Source organism: Ambystoma mexicanum, chromosome 1q, assembly GCF_040938575.1.
Source record: "Ambystoma mexicanum isolate Mex_15411 chromosome 1q, UKY_AmexF1_1, whole genome shotgun sequence".
Taxonomy (NCBI): Eukaryota; Metazoa; Chordata; class Amphibia; order Caudata; family Ambystomatidae; genus Ambystoma; species Ambystoma mexicanum.
This window is the reverse complement of record NC_090922.1, coordinates 1,419,562,610-1,419,569,570: the sequence shown is the minus strand read 5'-3', so window position 1 is coordinate 1,419,569,570 and position 6,961 is coordinate 1,419,562,610. Positions and strand designations below refer to the sequence as shown.

The 6,961-nt window shown below is 40.5% G+C and overlaps 1 long non-coding RNA gene across 1 annotated transcript; it reads left to right on the top strand.

Moving 5' to 3' along the window:
- The first annotated feature begins 613 nt into the window (after positions 1-613).
- On the top strand, positions 614-4,715 carry LOC138522441 (uncharacterized). Its single transcript, XR_011283314.1, has 3 exons — positions 614-694; positions 1,030-1,092; positions 1,537-4,715. It is a non-coding gene; the product is annotated as an uncharacterized lncRNA (long non-coding RNA).
- Positions 4,716-6,961: the final 2,246 nt, after the last annotated feature.

The window sequence follows — 6,961 nt, the reverse complement described above, 5'->3', positions numbered from 1 at the left end:
AAACACTGACAAAAACATTAATCTTGTGCAAATTGTAGGGTTTTTTGCAATTGTAGAGTCACAAACTTTGATCTAATCAGGCTCAAAGGTCAGCTGTCATAAGTACCTGTGCCACCAACCTTTGGTTTAACATCTTTCCCCAATTTGGTTCCTACTAACATGCTCTAGTAGTCGCAATTCTCTGCGGTTTAATCCCCTTCATCTATATGAACCCGTTTTTTCTTTTGGTTATTCAGCTCAACAGCAATTGGTGCACGAGGTGCAAATTTCCTTTTGTTCTCAGGCCTTACTAGTATATATTTATTTTGGCGCCCTCCGGGGCTCCATTTTTTGCAATTAGTACATTTTTTTCTGTGCAACACACTTTATATACATTTTTGTGGAATTCCAGCCCTGCTAATTTTTAAATTCATAACAGCTTAATCTCTGCCTTTTTGCAGCGTTTGGTAAGCTCCTTACTTTTTGGGGCAAATTCACTCCTGAGGTATTCATTTCATTTCCATCATTCCAATATGGCGATTTTCTTTCCTGACGTAATCGGCCATGTCCTAAAATACCTTGTGTATTTAAATAGTCCCGTTTCTATCTCTATGGTCTGGGCTTACTTTCATTTCATTCAGTTCAGCAGCATTGCACAGGAAAGATGGTTTTTCACGGCACCCTGGCCGCTATGATACTTCTAATTAGTGCATCAGTACGTCTCAATTAAGTTTAGAGAAAGTACATTTTTAGCTTTTACCCATTCTTATTTGCGCACGCACGCCATGCTTTTGCATTTTGGGTTTCCTCTGGCACTCCGGGTAGCTGCATTTTAGCAATCACAGTTGTTATGTTAATTTGTCCATGTTTAAGTGATGCTGAGGGAATTTATTTTCCCTTGCAGAGTTCCGCAATTGCGAAGCAGTGAGATATGATTTGTCATTTAATCTCACACTCTCTTGTTCTTCCTTAATTTCACATGTGTGCTTGAACAGCGTTTTTAAACACTTCATATAAAATAAAAATCCTTTCTTCTCTCTTCCTTTTTAGAGAGTGCATCTGGCACTGGCCACGATATACTTAATTGGTTTGGCTAGCTCTTGAAACTTTCAGGTACCATTTATTTATGATTCCAATTTTGTTTTTTTTTGGCGGCTTTTGCCTCTTTGACTGCGCTGCTATAGCTGTTCCGTGGATGCATTATAACTAACTCCTTGCAACTTGTTTGTTTCTTTACCCGTGATTCTTACATGCATCCCGTAACCTATGGATTCTCCATTCAATTCAATCCCCGCCTAATATGGTACTGTGCCTATCCTATTTATCTATTATTTTTTATTATTTTCGTTTGTTGCTATTTGATTTTATCTTAATATATATGCTGTAACTGCTGTTCTTTTTGGCCTACCTGCACTTGTGTTTGCCATTTTGGTTGAATTTCCTTACTAATGTCCTTATCAATGTTTTTTTTTTTTTCACAATGGACGACTTTCATTCAAACTGTTTATGTTGTGCTGTACTATTTTTGTTCATCATTATGTTGTGCATTATGTTTAGCCTCAGATGAAGAGTCGGTGATGACTCAAAACACGTGTCAGGCTACTTCGTTATTAAACTCATTGGATGAGAAATCCCTACTTCTTTAAATTACTTGGAACACCTGTCACTATTGCACTGTACAACGCTGTGAGACTGAGACCTGTCTGTGTTCATTCTATCCTTACATAAGATTGGGAATATGGCATTGAAAAAAGAGGCTACAAGAAGGGAAAAAAATCAAGAGGTCAGGGGAGTCAAGGAGAGGGCCAGGTCCCAAGTGTTAAAACAAGAAGTGGTGCATGTACCCCCACTTGGCAATAAATCAGGAAGGGAAATAACTGAAATAATAAATATGCATACTGTAAGGGTGCAGAAGAAGGACACAAAAATGGCCTATTTGGGGCTATTAACGTATATTAAGTAACAAAGCAAGGGAAAACCTATCTTTCCATAATCCTGAGAGTGGTTTCCTTGCCTCATCAAAAGATCTAAGGTGACTGTCAGGATGTCTGTTAAAGTAAGAGTGTCCACTGCCCTGTGTCAAGAAAACCCTACTTCTGGCCCTTACACTATAAACTAAGAAATAAAGCAGAAATAAAGCAGTACTGTTCTGGTCAAAGTTCCAAACAATGTCTCCTTGGTGGGCCAGGAGAATGCATCCCTTCCCCTGGTGTTCAGTTCCAAATAGCCTGGAGGAATCACTTCCCTTCCCTAGGTCACAAAGTTCCAGAAAATAGTTGTTTTGTGGGCCAAGAGAATGCATCCCTTCTCCTGGAATTCGATCTCAGTCTCAATGCAAAGTTCCAAACAATATTCACTTTCTCGATGTGCCAGGACAATGCCTCCCTTCTCCTGGCATTTGGTATAAGTCTCAAAAAGACCCATGGGATCACTCTCTTTCCCAGGCCTGTTGGACCTTCCTCCTGGTCTGGATAACCAGGAGAATGACTCCCTTCTCCTGGTACTTGTAAAGCAATCTCTTACCACGAAGGGGAATGACTTGCTTCCCCCGGTCTTCTCCTCATTAGGTTCACACTTCCAACACCTAACTCTGAGTGTTATGAGGGTCCATGACCCTGGCTTCTCTCTTCTTCTCTGATTTGACCAACTTGGTTCACTTCTCCGCCATGTACTGCCAAAAGGACGATGACTCATATCACTCTCTTGGTTTGGGTCTTGGCCCTTGTTTCTCTTCTTCTTTGGTTTGGCTTACTTGGTTCACTTCCCTGCCAAGTACTGACATCAGGAAAATGACTCGTATTTTGGTACCAGGGGTTAGCTTCCTGTACCTTCCAGTGCCTACGGGTCCCCACTCCTTTCTTGTTCCTGGACAGCATTGACGGTTCTTCCTGGGGTTGCTTTCCTACTCTGTGCGCTGCACAAACTTTTCTGTGTCTCAGTGCCTCCAACTCAAGGATATCATGGAGCCCTTGGAGCAGAGTTATGGACATTGCTTCTTGCATTCGCATCACCATTTGCCACCCTCCCTTTACCGTTGGGAAGCTGCTGGGCAAAGGAGTCCCATTGTCCTCTTGACTCCAGAAGCAGACTGCTCACGGTTCCATCCTTGCCTTCTCTGTGTTTCCTTCATGATTCCGAGGCTTAAATGTCTCTCATCCTGGTTGCCTGTGTTTCCCTGATAGGCAGTCGTTCTTTGGATTTTATAGCATAGGAGGAATTACACCTCCACGGAAGTCTATCACATTCCTGCTTATTCCATGGGCCACTCTTTATGGCTCCTGAAGGCAACCTTTTCTCAGTACATGCACGGCTGTTGATCTTTATTTGTCTTTGTGCTAGTACTTGAGTTAACTATACTGTTTGTATTGTCATCATTCTTCTTCGTCTCAGTCCTGTTAAGGAAACTTTCGAATTACCTAATCAATCTAGCGTATTCTTCTTAACATCATGACCAACAGACTCATAAGAACTGATATTGCAGTGGTACATATTAGCATTGCTAAAAGAGCTCTTTATAGACATTGGGGTCTCCACAGTGAAAGAACAGTAACACTCAGTCACAGGATAATAACTGTTACCCTTAGAACATCCTTGTGTTATTATCAGATTGTGGGATTGAGGGTTAGAGAGGCAGTGCCTCTACACCACATTCTTATCCCAAAGTGGATGTGGTGTGGTTGTCAGATTGAGGGCTTGGCAGTTAAAGCGGCTGAATATAATACTCATGTCCTTATCCCCAGGAGGGGAGTTCCTCCTCATGAGGTCCTCCCACATGTTAGGACACCCAATTGGGAATAATAGGTTAGCGGCCACACCTCCCTGGCCTTATGGAAAGGGGCTCACTCCTAGGGAGAAGTGACGCCAACCAAAGGATCATCACAATACATAATAAAATATTGTGAGACCTCTAAAAAGATACAACTTTTACTCAGAGGACTGCCTTTTGCTGAGCCTCCAAAGTACAAATGAAAAGTTGACTTTACCACCTAAATTATCAGCCCCACCTGATGCACTCCTGGGGGCTTTACATCTTACGCTCAACACATCACACAAAATTCTAATAGCAGATTCAATTTACTAACACAACCAAAAACTAGCTCAGGTGAGGAAAGCTAGGTACGACTGCCAGGAAGAACTGCAATTAAACTTCCCTAAAAACAAGTAATTCATGGAAATCAGTTGTAACTATGCAAAACAAATCAACTACTAAACTGATTGAATCCAGGGCCATCACCGAATGAACTCACTTTGACCATTTAAGTACTGTATATAGTGTCTGAAAACATATTCTGTAGAAGCTGGAAGAACACAAACAAAATCGAAATTGAACATTGGTTGGAGGTGATTGGTGGATTTTGCAAATCCAATACATAATTTACCAAATTAGTCAGGGCAATCACTAATTTGGAGCAGCATGATCTATTAGCTCAGAGTGTTGGTCCATGATAAGCCTTTTCTTTGTCTCATGCGCCGATATTAGTCTTGCTTTTATATTTTCTAAAGATTGTTAATTATTGTTCTGCATTCATTATGTGATTGCTTTCATTGCGAGACGCCAGGCCACCAGTACAAGAATTAAAAGGAGTTTTAATGATAGTTCTTTTAACTATTATTGCTACATAATGTTAACCGTATGAACTAAATATTGCTTAATTCCCTATTTGAAGATTATTACACAACGAAAAAAAGAAACACTTAACAACAACCCTGATGCACAAACTTCGAACCAGAGAATATTGGAGCGTGAACTGAATTGTAGACACTGATATGTCTATTAGTGCTACATTTATTGAACACTTTTTTTAATTAATTCAGTGTGATACAGTTTTCATTAGGAACTTCACACATAATATAAATTCATCACTTACTAATTAGACATAAAAAATCTATAAAAAATTCAATTTCATATAAAAACTGTGCTGCCTATACAACAATGGTGTACTTCAATAGTTCCTCTTCTATTACAAAAGAAATTAATGTAAAAGTAATATGTAATTTTTAAGATCATTTCATTCCCCATTGAAAGATTACACAGTATTACTACACCAATTTTTCCTCAATTTTATCCCATAAATAAATCATAGCGTAAGTCAAAGACAGCTGAAAGCCCATCAGGCATCCTCACTAAAAGTCTCTAGTTTTAATAGTCTCAAAGTTATGAACACACGTTCACAGATATATCTTTTGCAAATTCTCACGATTACTGTATTCTGCTAGTAGATGGTGGAGAGTTTCCAGGTCTACAGTTCTACATAGTCTACAAGATCTACTCAAAGTAGGTAACCCTACTTAGGGGCCTAGAACAGACAATGCTGGGACTTGATTCATTCTCATGACCATAAATGTTCTTCTGTGTCTAACGGAAGGGCAATTGGTGCTACTCAGAGTGATTGAAGTGCAGTGGGTGATGGGTCTGTGGTCCCACTATTCCAAAACTGCACACTGTGCAATCATAGCAAGCCCAAAAGAGGCTGAAGAGGACAGCTAAGGAGCAATGCCTGACACTCTTCCCACAGAGTTTGTTTGTCACGTTGCTGCCTACACAGCTACCTCAAGTCTCATTGCAATTGTGTTGAGTGCATCAGTTAAGCCTTTTATTTTAATGTTTTTGAGTTAAACAACTGTATCTAAAACAATCTTTCAAAAATCAAGAATTTCTGTTAGAAAGATTTTACACTGCACCAAATCACCACGGTAGTGGTTTCAAATGGCATAGACTTTACTGGTTGTTGACATTGTGTCCCTGCCATGGATAGAAAAAGGAAAGAAAGTCGGGTGGTATCAGTTGGGTTCAGGATTAGATGAAAAGAAAGAGATTCGGATAAAGGAGATCCTGGATGAAGGCAAGGGGGAATGTGGTACATTTGGGGTAGATCGAAGGGCAAGAGCAGAATTGGCAATGCGAGTTATAGTGTGTCTCTTCTATGAGAAAGCTTCAATGAAGGCGGATTCATAGTGATAAGCTCACAGTAATAGAAGTGGTGCATGGCTAGGTGATGGGCTTGGTATCTGCTCAAGCCAACATTAGAAATGTGGAAGGTAATTTGTTTGGTCTGATATTTGCAGAACCAAAACAAAACCCGGAATAATAATTCAGGAAGCTGCCCCCCACCTGCATCCCATATGTTGGAAGCCTGAGATTGTGCCTTGTTTGACACCAGCAGTTGTGCCAATACTGCAACGTGTGTTTGCAAGAAGATACCCGTTGAGACAATCCTATCGAATGTATCCCCAAAATGATGTCAGCCTAAGGGAGGAACTCCCTGAAGGAATATGTAAAAGAGCAGAGAAAACAAGCCTGTGACAAGTATGAACGACGTCTCGAGATAATGGCTGAAGAAAACTAATGACGAAGTAAAGAATCAAGTGAACTTTTAAATTCGAAAAAGATTACACGTGCACAAAGTGCTGCAGAGAATCAACCGTTCAATAATTGCTAAAACACAAGTAGACTAAAGCATCATAGAAGCTTGTTGTACGCAGTGAATAGAATGAAGGCAAAGCGCCATTATATAGAAGGTGGACATCGGTATCATGAATTTAATAAGCCAGAACCCATGAATAGGAAAGGGAAAAACTATGTTGCTGCAAGTATAAACTGAATTGTGGAGCTGCATGGCGAGGTTGTCAGGTCTGAGGTTAAGATTGAAGCAGCCAAGGACAGCTATCTATTCTGGAGGAGTGAACATATGGAGGATGAATCATCACCTGTTAAGGTGCAAAGAGAGAACAACAAGTGTACCAAGTTTAATTCATTTAAGACATTTAAAAGCTGCAAAATGGACCGAATCATGGTCGCCTGTCACGTAGGCTAGAACACGATAGCGAGTTCCCTCACGTGTATTTTCAGAGAAAAGAATACTCTGCAAGGCCAAGTTCAAAGACAATCTTCATGGCAGAAGGCTTGGGTGATGAGAGATGTTGTGCGAATTGGGTGGGGAGGTAGAGTCATTCCCACTCTCCTTGCACCTGGGTCTGGGCT